Genomic DNA, 10,997 nt, shown 5'->3' on the forward strand with positions numbered 1-10,997 from the left:
TTCCATATCCAGTCCATTAGCAAATTCTGTTGGTTCTTCCTTCAAATATATCTGTAATGTAATCTCTTCTCAGCACCTCCACTTGGGCCCTGGACCAGACCACCATCATCTCCCCCTCCTCGATGGTCTCCCAGCTGCCCTCCCCGCCCCTTTAGTCAAGCTTATTGTAGCCAATGAGTCAGCATGTGCCACTTCTCAGCTGAAAGCCTTCCCATGACTCCCATTGTCCAGCTCTAGAGAGAAGCCAGTCTTTACAGTGCCTCCAGGCCCCTATTTCATCTCCCTTCCCCTTCCCCCTTCTTCTCCTTCATCTCTTCATCTCTGGCCACTGGCTCTGGCCCAGCCACTCTGGTTTCCTCCATGCTCCTGGACCCTGCATTGTCCCTTTCTCTGTGCTGTCATCATCATCTATAGCACTCAGTACCTATGAACTTACTCCATTACAGAGGTTCCCCCACCCCCACCCCCACCAAGACGATCTATATCAAGAAGAGTGTTGAGATAATCTTTTCAAAAAACAAAAGAAAAAGTACATTAGCTGAGCTGAATGAACAAGGGACAGGCATGAACATTTCCAAAGAGTGTGGCCCCTCTTGGCTGGAAATCACCCTAGTGCTGGAAAAGATACCAGAGATAGAGTATAATGTACTTTTTAAAAGTTGTACTTGTCTCTTCACTGGAGGATGAACTCTGGGAATGGGGGGCTTTTTGTCCAATTGGTTCACAGCTGTATTCCCAGTGCTTATAGGTTCTCAATCAATACTTGCTGAATGAACAGATAAAAATGTAAAAGCTAGCAGGCAGATTTCCTCCTGTTTCATTTTGCATCCCATATGCAGACATCTTGCAGACCAGACCTAACTCCCACACCATGTCCATCTCACACACCCACTCCACCTGAGGGTGAGAGAAAAGGCTGCCTCCTGTGTACCTGGGGATGCTGGCTCTAGTGTCAGGACAGTGTCTGAGGCCTGCATGCACGTAATCTTCCAGAAGGATTGCAGTGGGAAAGACAGACAACACCAACTGCTGGTGAAAACATGGAGCAACTGGAACTCTGATCTACTGCTGGTGGTTTGCCTCCTGCCAAAAACTGCTGGGTAGCATCTGCTAGATACATACATCTATCCCATGGCCCAGCAACACCACTCCTAGTTACGTGTCTAAGAGAAACGAGGGCTTATGTGCACCAACAGACATCGATAGGATTGGTCATGAATCTTCATTCATGATAACCCCAATTGCAAATGCCCAACAACGGAATGAATAAACAACCGTGGCGAGTTCCCAGTGTTGTTGTTCAATCACTAAGCCATGTCCAGCTCTTTGCAACCCCGTGTATTGTAGCATGCTAGGCTTCCCTGTCCTTTGCTATCTCCCAGAGTTTGCTCAAATTCATGTCCATTGAGGTGCTGATGCCATCTAACCATCTCATCCTCTGCTGCCCACTTCTCCTTTGCCTTCAATCTTTCCTAGCATCAGAGTCTTTTCCAATGAATCGACTCTTTCCATAGGTGGCCAAAACTTTGGAGCTTCAGCGTTGGCATCAGTCCTTTCAGTGAATATTCAGGGTTGATTTCCCTTAGGATTGACTGGTTTGATCTCCTTGCTGTCCAAAGGACTCTCAAGAGTCTTGAGCACCACAGTTCTACAGCAGTATAGAATACTGCAATGAAAAACAACCACAAACACCCACAATGATAGGGAGGAATTTCACAGACACGATGTTGAGCAGAGAAACCTGAACAAAAAGATATATACAGTGTGATTCTATTTATATTGTCAACAAAAAATTAATCAGTCAATCTAAGAAAGAAAGTTTTATTTGAACCAAACAGGATTATAAACCAAAAAGAGCCTTTTAGAAAGCTTTAAGAATTTTTCTACTTGTTAGAGATCAAAGCATAGTTACATAAATTTTTGAGACAAAAGGCATTAAATGAGGTATTATTGACAGTTTACACAATCCAGACCTGAAGACAAAGTGAGTAGAGGGTAATGGGTCATCATGGCCCCTTGCAAGATTAAGGAAGATTATCTTCTAAAAAGTTGTGACTCTTGATGAGATTAAGGAGGAATGTTATCTCCTAAAGTGGTCTGGTTAATCCAGATGCACAACTCACATTAAAGGGAGAAGGCTCAAATGGGCAGAGAACATTTTCATATTGAAATTTTTCTTGTCTTGCCATAAAATATGAATTTGATTTCGTCAAATGAAGTTTAAAGAGATAGGAAAAAAATCTATGGTGACATAGATTAGAACATCAGTTATAGAACATCAGTTACCCTTGGAGGCAGGTACTGTTGGGAGGGACTGAGGGAGGCTTCTGGGTGCTGGAGATGCTCCGTATCTCCACCTGGGTGGTGTTAATAGGTGTGTGTGTGACAGTGTGTGTGCATAGTCTCACTGAGCTGCACATTTGAAATTTGTACACTTTTCTGAAGGAATGTTAGCCATCAACAAGAAAGAAAGGGAGGAAGAAAGAAAGAAAAAAGAAACCGAAGTCCCAGGGTGGTAACCCAGACATCCGCTCTATCTATATACTGACCCTACGCTCATTTCCTCCTTGTAATGCTCTGGAGACTTGCTGATTTCCCTACCTGTGCACTCCTCGACCTTTGGAGAGGAGGTTGATGTGCAAAAATGCCTTGGACCTAACCCTGGAAGACATGGTGCTTTCACAAAATACATCCTTGAAGAGCTTGGTCTCTGCATCATTACTCTCCTAACTTGAGGAGGGCTGGACAGGCTTTGTTGCCCAAAATCAGATTTTCATCTGAATTATGTTTGTTCCCCCACTCATGTGATAATCAGCTTGCGAGACAGCAAGACTGCCTGAGATGTTGCATTGTTTTTGACTTGAATAAAGGAAACAATCACTGTGAATGTTCTGTTTTCATATCTTGGAGCTGTTCATCATTGAGTGGATTTCTCCCTAATTGGATTGAAATCTGAACAATGTCTTGGCAACAGTGTCATACTGGGTGTAAATCAAGGCCCCAAGACCCTCACCTAGCCCCTTTCCCTAGACTCCTTGGTCCTCTTCTCTTGGGCTGAGACCCCCTGTCACATGACTCCGGACCACTCCGCTCTCTGCAAAGGTAGAAGATGTGGCCGTGGACCCTCAAAACTCTCAGTAGGTTCCCTTACTTAGTTCCATGGTGGCACTGGTTGTCCAGACCCCCGTACTATACCTGTTTCTAGAGCCAAGATGTGAGTGAGTCAGCTGTACCAAAATGTGTGGCTGAAGGTAAGGAATAGGGCTTCCCCAGGGGCAAGGGGAAACCACAGATTTCTTTACTCTCACACTGATACAACACGTGCACTTTTGACACCAGGTGTGCGGGGGTTCCCACACATCGCACCAAGCAATTCTCTGCCACACCAACGGGAAGTCCTTCCTATGACTCAGTTCTGTTCTAGCACTAACTGGTGTTTGTGCAGACCTTACAGGTGAAGGGCTCAGTCCCGAAGGCTGTTCCCAGTTCAGATGCCAACCCCAAGTGCTTCGGACAGACAAGCTATCAATGGAAGTTTCTCTGACCCTCCCCCTTGGGTTTGAGAAGTTGCTAGAACAGCTCACAAAATTCAGGAAAATACTCATCTATTGGTTTATTATAAAGGATTTAATAAAGAACAGCCCGAAGAAGTGTTGAGTGCAAAAAGAGGCGGAGCTTGGATGCCTCTCCCGGTCCATCACCTTCCTAGCACCTTCACATACTCACCAACCTGGAAGTTCTCCCTACCCTATCCTTGTGGGTTTTATGGTGCTTTCATCATGATTGATCATTAACTCAATCTTTCCCCTTCTGGGAGGATGGCAAGGAACGGGGGCGGGCTACAAGTTCCAAGCTTCTAATCATGGCTTACTTAGTCTTTCTCCCACCTACTAAACTTTGCTTCATTAGAAAAAAAAAGACACTCCTGTCACCCAGGAAATTCCAAGGAATTCAGAAGCTCTGTGTCAGAAATGCTTCTCTTAGTGCTCTTATCACTTGGGAAATTACAAAGGTTTTAGGAGCTCTGTGCCAGGAACCGGGGACAGAGACCAATATGTAATTTTTGTATTATTTCACACCGGGGAATACCAGAGAGTGACCACCCACAGAAGGAACATGCACTCAGGTGAGCCACAGGTGCCCACCACCCCTTGAACTCGCTCCAGCAGTCAGGGGTAGGGAGCGGTGAGCAAACTGATGATCCAAGTGAGGACACAGCATGAGTGCAGAAAAGAAAGCGTTGAGGAGACTGGGCCTCTCCTGGGGTGAGGATCTGCACCCCAGCCCCACCCAGGGCTGGGCCCCCTGTGAGCCCTGCCTCTGCTGTGGTCCCCAGGCCCCACCCACCCCCACTGAGTGCCTTTGTTTCAACTCTGACTTCTATTCCAGTTCAGGTCTTGGGAAAGAACGTGTCAGCTAGTGGCTGGTCCTGGCCCAGGGCTGACTCGTTCCTCCCCTTCCTGGGTGCGGGCTGAGACTTGGTTGGGATACCAAGGAAGGCATTTGGCATTTTAGAATGTTGGTAATTTGCAAACTGCATAAAATCTGTGTGTGTGTTCCAGAATCCTGGAACCGCTGATTTCCACAGCCCTGTGGGCATCTAGAGGACCCCTGGCACTGAGAAAGAATGGGCAGCGAGGATGGGTGGCCTCTGACACCCATTGCCTCCCCAACCCCCCCATCACCCCGCTTGGGAGCCACAGCGGGCAAGAACTAGTCTCTGGGAAGCCTCTTCTTCAGGGTCAGAACATCTGGCAGGATCCCTAAGCTGACATTCCAAGGATTGAAGTTTCCTCTTGTTTTTGCCCAGAAATGTCTGGCTTGGTCTGCCCTCGCTCTGTCCTCCCTGCCCCCACCCCCTTGCCCCCGCCTACCAGCCTGCCTTTCTGTCTTTAGCATTGCAACATTCTGGTCAGAGCTGGGCTCCGTGGTGTGGGGCAGCCAGCAGGAGATAGGATCTGGAGGACTCAGGACACTGCCTGGCCGTGGCTTCTCGTGAGGTGTTTACCCTGACTCCTGAGTGCTGGGGATACGCCTGCCCCCAGGGCCCGAGAAGGAAGAGGGAAGAGCTCTGAGAGCCTCCTGTGGGCTTCACTCTCCTCTCCTTCCCGGGTCCTCACTGCCTGTTCCTCCCTTCTAGATTGATCCAAAGCCAGCCTGAGGTTTTGAGATGGGGAGCCCAGAATGGGGGAAGTGGGAGGCAGGACAAGGGGTGGGTGGGTGGGGGGAAAAGGGGCACAGCCTGGCCCACACTCACCTCCATGGCCTCGTGTGAACTGCTCCCTCCATGGTCCTAAGGAAGCTCCTTCAGTGCCTCGGAGCATCAAAGGCCACCCCCCAGCCCCCAGTTTGGACCTGGGTTGCCTGGATGGGCATAGGAGGGTGGGAGATAGGCAAGGGGAAGGCCCGGAGACACCTCGGTGTCTGGCTAGAAGGCCTGAGCGCAGGTGCCAATGGAGGCCAGACAACCAAGTTACGCAAACCCAATGAGGGCAGCTGTGGCCACAGGGGCTGTCCCTGCAAACCCAGCATCCTGCCAATGGCCCCCAGGAGCTAGGAGAGGTCAAGGCCATCTCCTCCTAGAAGAGAAGCATCTACGGAATGGGCAGTGGCACAGGGCCCGGGTTGGGAACTGTGGGGGGCCACAGATGAATGATGACTGAGCTGCCCCTGACCTTGAGTGGCTCAGGCTTGAGGGCTGGCTCTGATGGGCACAAGCCCACACAGGCACCTCCTGGAGGGTGGGGAAGCTGGAGCAGGGCTGCAGGTGCTCTGGGAGCACAAATGGGACAGCCATGCTGACCCGGGGCATCCCAGGAAGGCAGCAGAGTGGAGGTGCAGCTGCACTGGGGTTCACAGGGGAGCTAAGTCCATGGGCCGAGGTGGAATGGTGGGCACAGAGCCAGCAAGCAGCCCCGAGAAGCCCAGAGCCTGGCTCTGTTGGGTTTGGTGAGAGACACCCCTCTCCCTCACCTCTGGCCCTATGTTCTGCCCTCTGAGCACAGGTCCCACTGAATCTGCTCAGGGCTGAGGCAGGGCGGGCATGGGGAGGATGGGGCCCCTTCACAGATGAGGGCCTGGTTACTGGAAGAGTCACGGGCCAGCCTACAGACTCTGAGGATGGAGGCTTCGGGGAACCCAGAGAGCCTGCTGATCAGATGGGAAAAGCGCCAGACACAGCTGGGGCCCTGCCATGCCAGCAACCTTCAGAAAGGCCACTTCCTGCAGGCCTGGGACAGAGGTGGGCCAGCGGAAGTGACTGCTTTGCTTTGCGAGCGTGGCCTGAGAGACCCTGGGTTCTGGCTGAGAACTGGGTCAACCTCCCACTCACTCACACCCTGCCCAGCAGCTGAAGCCAAGAGAGGACCTGGCCTCCCCTGCAGCCTCTTTCTGTCCGTGTCCCAGGGAACAGGCTGGGGCAGGAGAAAGACCAGGCCGCCAGAAATCCTCTGATGCCAACCTGGATGACACCCCTAGTGGAGCCACTGGACCTCTACAAACAGGTGTGATGACAGCTTTCCAGAAAGTTCTGCCTGGGTAGGGGTGGGTGAGCACTTCCTGCCCTGCCTGAGAGGGCAACAGTGTCTTGGGGGACACTGGGCTAGGCCTCAGTCCTCCAGAAAGGGGCCAAGGTTCTCACCCAGAGCTTGACTGGAGGCTCCAGGAGTGAGACCCAATTCCCATTTCCTTGTCATCCCCTCTGTCCCAACGCCCCAGCCCATTTCTTACTTGATTCATTTATTCAATCAACAAATGTTTAATGCCAGGGACGAGGGTATGGTTAACAAAAAGACCCAGACTCCTAGACCTCATGGGGACTACCACCCTCTCTGATAAAGTCCTGCCCCTTTCTGAGGTTCAACCAAACACCACCTCCTCCAGGAAGCCCTCCATGACCACACAGCTGTCCTGGGACCTTAGGATAGCCTTGTGTGATTGGGTCTGCTTTCCTGGAACCAGTGCACAGGTGGGTCTCAGTAAGTGGCAGCCCAGCTTCCATCAGCACCAGTACCCACCATCATCATCATCATCAACAAGAGATAATATTCCTTGGGTCCTGTCAATCCCTTGCCTGCCTGTGGCAGAGAGCACCCAAATGTTATCAGCATACATGCAGTGGGTCCTATTCAAGAAAACTCAGCTCTAAAAATCCCAACAGCCAAGACTTACAGGTAGAGGGCACAGGCTCACCCCCTGAGAAGGCCTCCCCTAATAGCTGAGTACTGCAGGAACATGGCACCTAGGGGCGTCAGTCCCCAAATGCCCTGAGGTCACCACTGCAAGTTCACTTTCCACCTGGAGCGACTTCCACCCAGGCTGCTTCCAGCAAGGGCGCTTCGCACAACACTAAGGTGGTGGGGGCTCCAAGCCCTCTCAAATGCATGGGCCTGGTCCTCAGACCCTCATCCATCTTGCCCCTCTGAGGAGGAGGGGCAGGGCAGGCCCTCCCAGGGCTCAAAGCCTATTAGCATCCTTAGCTGCTGGCAAGGACACAGAGTCCATGCTCAGCTAAGGGGAAAGATTCCTGGGTGATGAACTGGAGCACTTGGCTGGCAGGACAGTTGGCTCTTGTGCCCTTGCCAGGCCTGTAAGTGAAGCCCCAGGAGAGAGTGTGAAGGCCTGGATGAGGCCCAGCAGACCCAGCCCTGCAGCCAGACTTAAGGCATCATCCTGGGGAGAGAACATCCATGAGCAGCAGGCACTGATTCGGCCTGAGAGCTCCTGACCTCTTCCTCCACTGGTGGCCAAGGGCAAGGGTCAGCTGTGTGACCCTGACTGAGGGCAGCTCGAGTCTTGGACGACACCTGCTGCTGGGGAGACGGGTGAGGAAGGTACAGACCCCTGCGGCCTGGCTGGGCAGCAGGCCCCTTCTAAGAACAGCGAGGGGCAGGGGGGTGGGCGGTGACGGATGGGGTGTGAAGCAGGGTGGAACCAGGACCTGGCCTGACCCTTGACCCAAGTCAGGCTGATGAGGTTGTCTCTTTAGGGAAACAAAACTGAAAGGAGTCAGAGATGGGGTCTCCCAAGGTGGTGCCTTCCCTTCCTGGCATTTTCCCTTTCCGGAGGTCCTGACTCCTTGGGCACATTCCTCTCCACGCTTCAGTGGCTGTGGCCGATCGCTGCTCCACCTTATGTGCTGACCCAGGGCAAGCGTTCTGCCCAGGGATTTTACTTTGCTTCTAAGAGCACCATCTGTTATCATCAGAGCATCTTGCAGAACAGGGCATGGGCCAGCCCTTTGGGATAAGTTGAGGGCAGCCAAGGCATGCCTTCTGCCATCTACTGTGGTAGGCAGATGTGGCCTTAGAGAAGCCAAGCCCACCCCTTGAGGACCTCAGGGGGAGCAGGAGGCTTCCCGGACACTCTCCCAACTCAGTCATCTGTATGCAGCCACCAGGGCAAGCTCCTGAAAGCAAACAGCAGACCTGCCACCCTGCTGAAGGCTCCCTAGCTTCCAGTGCATCCCACCTGGTCCCCCACCTCCGCCCCTCTCTGGCTTCAGTCCAGCCAAGCTGCTCCAGAACACACGGGCTCCTCCCCTCCTCACGGCCTCTGCACTTGCTGTTCCGAACCTAATGGAGTCTGGAATGCCATCCCGGCCGCCTGGCCTCACTCACTCATCTCACCATTCGGGGTGAGCTCACCCCTCTGATTACTGCCCTCCTCCCACATGCTGCCTGCCCCAGTCCATGCCCCCCTCACAGCTCACACCAGAACCAATGCCACTGCTTCTGGACCTCTTGGCCTCCCCTGCCAGGCTGCACGTTCCTTGAGAGCTGAGAACTTGAGCCTTTCACTCAGGCTGTCTCCAGTCCCTGGTGCAGCATATGCCCATGAGTGAGTCTGCGTGAATGAAGGCCCTCTAAAGGCTATTACTGGCCACCCGAGCCCTTGGCTCCTTCCAGGACCTAACGGCTCAGGGCTCAGGGAAGCCACAGTCTGGTGGCTGGGGTCACAAGGGAAGCAGACCTGAGGGTGGAAGGCTGAGGGCCGAGCCAGCCCCTGCCCCGCGTGGTGAACAGGGCATGGCCTCACCTGCCTCAGTGCCCTGTGCCCCTCTGGCAGGCAGCTGTGAGAAGGCTGCCGGTACCTGGAATCAGCTGTGGAAATCCTCTCCTGTCCAAAGGAATGCCATCCTGGTACTTCTGCTCCCTGTTTACCAGGCAAGAGAGGTTCTCAGGGAGTGGGGCAGTGCCCAAGAGACTGGTGGCTGGAGCTGGGCACTCCCTGCCTGGGCACCGACTCTGGGTGAAGGGACAGAACTGCCTGGCCGGGCCTTCCAAGCTGATCCAGCTTTAGTTGCCCTGCACCCTGAACCTGCCCTGAGCCCTCTGTCCAGGCAGAACTGCCTGAACCAGTTTGGGAGGCTCAGGGAGGCCAAGGGCTTGTAAATTCTTGGAAGTACTTCTGACCCTTCCCAGCTGGTCCCTCTGCCCTGCGGGTCAGACCATAGGCAGGCCCTGGGTGCCTCACACTTTGCCTTTCCCGCTCTCCCTCATGGCAGTGGGTCCACTCAAGAGCCGGCTGGAGTGTTGCCACCCGTGGCAGCGGGCCTGGCCTGCTGAATCAGGGTTAGCACTCAAAAGAGATCTCCAGGGTTCTGTCTGCAAGTGAATGACTGAGAACGGGGCCGGGAGGACAACTGCTCACCCAGGGACTGGAGCCGATGGTGGGGTTTCAGGCACTGCACCGTGTGGGCTGGGGGAGCTTTCCTGGCCCCAAAGTCACCACTTCTAGCTGACAGTGACCCCCTCTCTGCCACAGTGGCTAAGGCCAGCCAGGCTATCGGGGAAAGGGCTGGTAACAGGAGACTGTCTTGAAGGACCACAACTCCATGGTTGGGTGCGGGCCAGGCATCAGGAGGCTGCCATTCAAGCTCTAGCCCCAACACACATTTGCTGAACAAGGCAGCTTGCTGCACTTGGGATTTCCCCACTCGATAGCACCATACCCAGGGGCGGGCCGGGGCAGGAGACCACATGGGAGAGTTTTAACCTGGAAGGCTCACACAGAGCTGGCTCCTTTTCCTTACTTGCTGCCTGTCTGTTTAGATAACTCATACCAGGTGAACAGGGCTGCAGGTGCTAGGCCACAGTCACAGTGCCTGGATGGCCGGGGTTCCATTCCTGGGAACCAGCCATGGTGAGGTGCTAACATCTGAGCCCACTGGAACTGCCAGCGTTCTCAGGAATGCCCAGTGTGGTGGACAGTTGTTGACACTGGCCACCTAGCATGGTTTCAGTCCTTGATCACAGGGAGGGAGGGCTTTCCTTGTCACTTCGGTCCAAGCAGATGCCTCTGCCCGAACCCCTGAGAGGGCAGAGTTCCCCAAGCTGCCATTCCCCAAGGACACGCCAGAGGCGTAGAACTCCACGTGGCTGGGCCAGTCCCCATCTCCACTGCCCTCCCTGTCCTCATCTGAGTCATTGTCGTCTCCACTGGACGCCCCGCAGACGGCCCCTGCCAGGTAGGCCGACGGCCCAGGGGACCCGAGGCCCTGCTCCTCCACGTCCTCCTTCCGCTTCTGGGCTGCCAGCTTGCGACTGAAGTAAGAATACTCCTGGACTTTTCAACCACATGAGTGAATAAACCTTCTTTTTATTATTAAGTCAGTCTGGATAGGGTTTCTGTCACTTGCAATAAGAGTCCTAAAAGACAACACTGCTTTCCCCAGCAGAGGGAGGGAGGAAAACAGGACTGAGAGGCATCAGATACCTAGAGGGAGCTCAGAGTGGACCAGAGGCCTGGGCAGGCCGCCCTGGACCATGGAGAGCTCAGACTGCAGTCCCTGGGGCTGGCGGGCACTTACAGGATGGCAGTCTCCTGCCTTGCTCTGAGTGAGCTCACCTGCCTGGCCTGACAAGGCCCAGCCAGCCAGACAGGTGGGCATCAGCAAGGTGGGTGGGTAGATGCTGGTTTCCTGGAAGCCTCTCTGGACCCACAGTCTTCTCTGCAAGGGGGCAGGGCCGGGTGTGCTGGTTGAAGGCCTCAGAACA

The sequence above is a fragment of the Oryx dammah genome, unplaced genomic scaffold (genome assembly GCF_014754425.2).
Source record: "Oryx dammah isolate SB20612 unplaced genomic scaffold, SCBI_Odam_1.1 HiC_scaffold_13, whole genome shotgun sequence".
Classification (NCBI taxonomy): Eukaryota; Metazoa; Chordata; class Mammalia; order Artiodactyla; family Bovidae; genus Oryx; species Oryx dammah.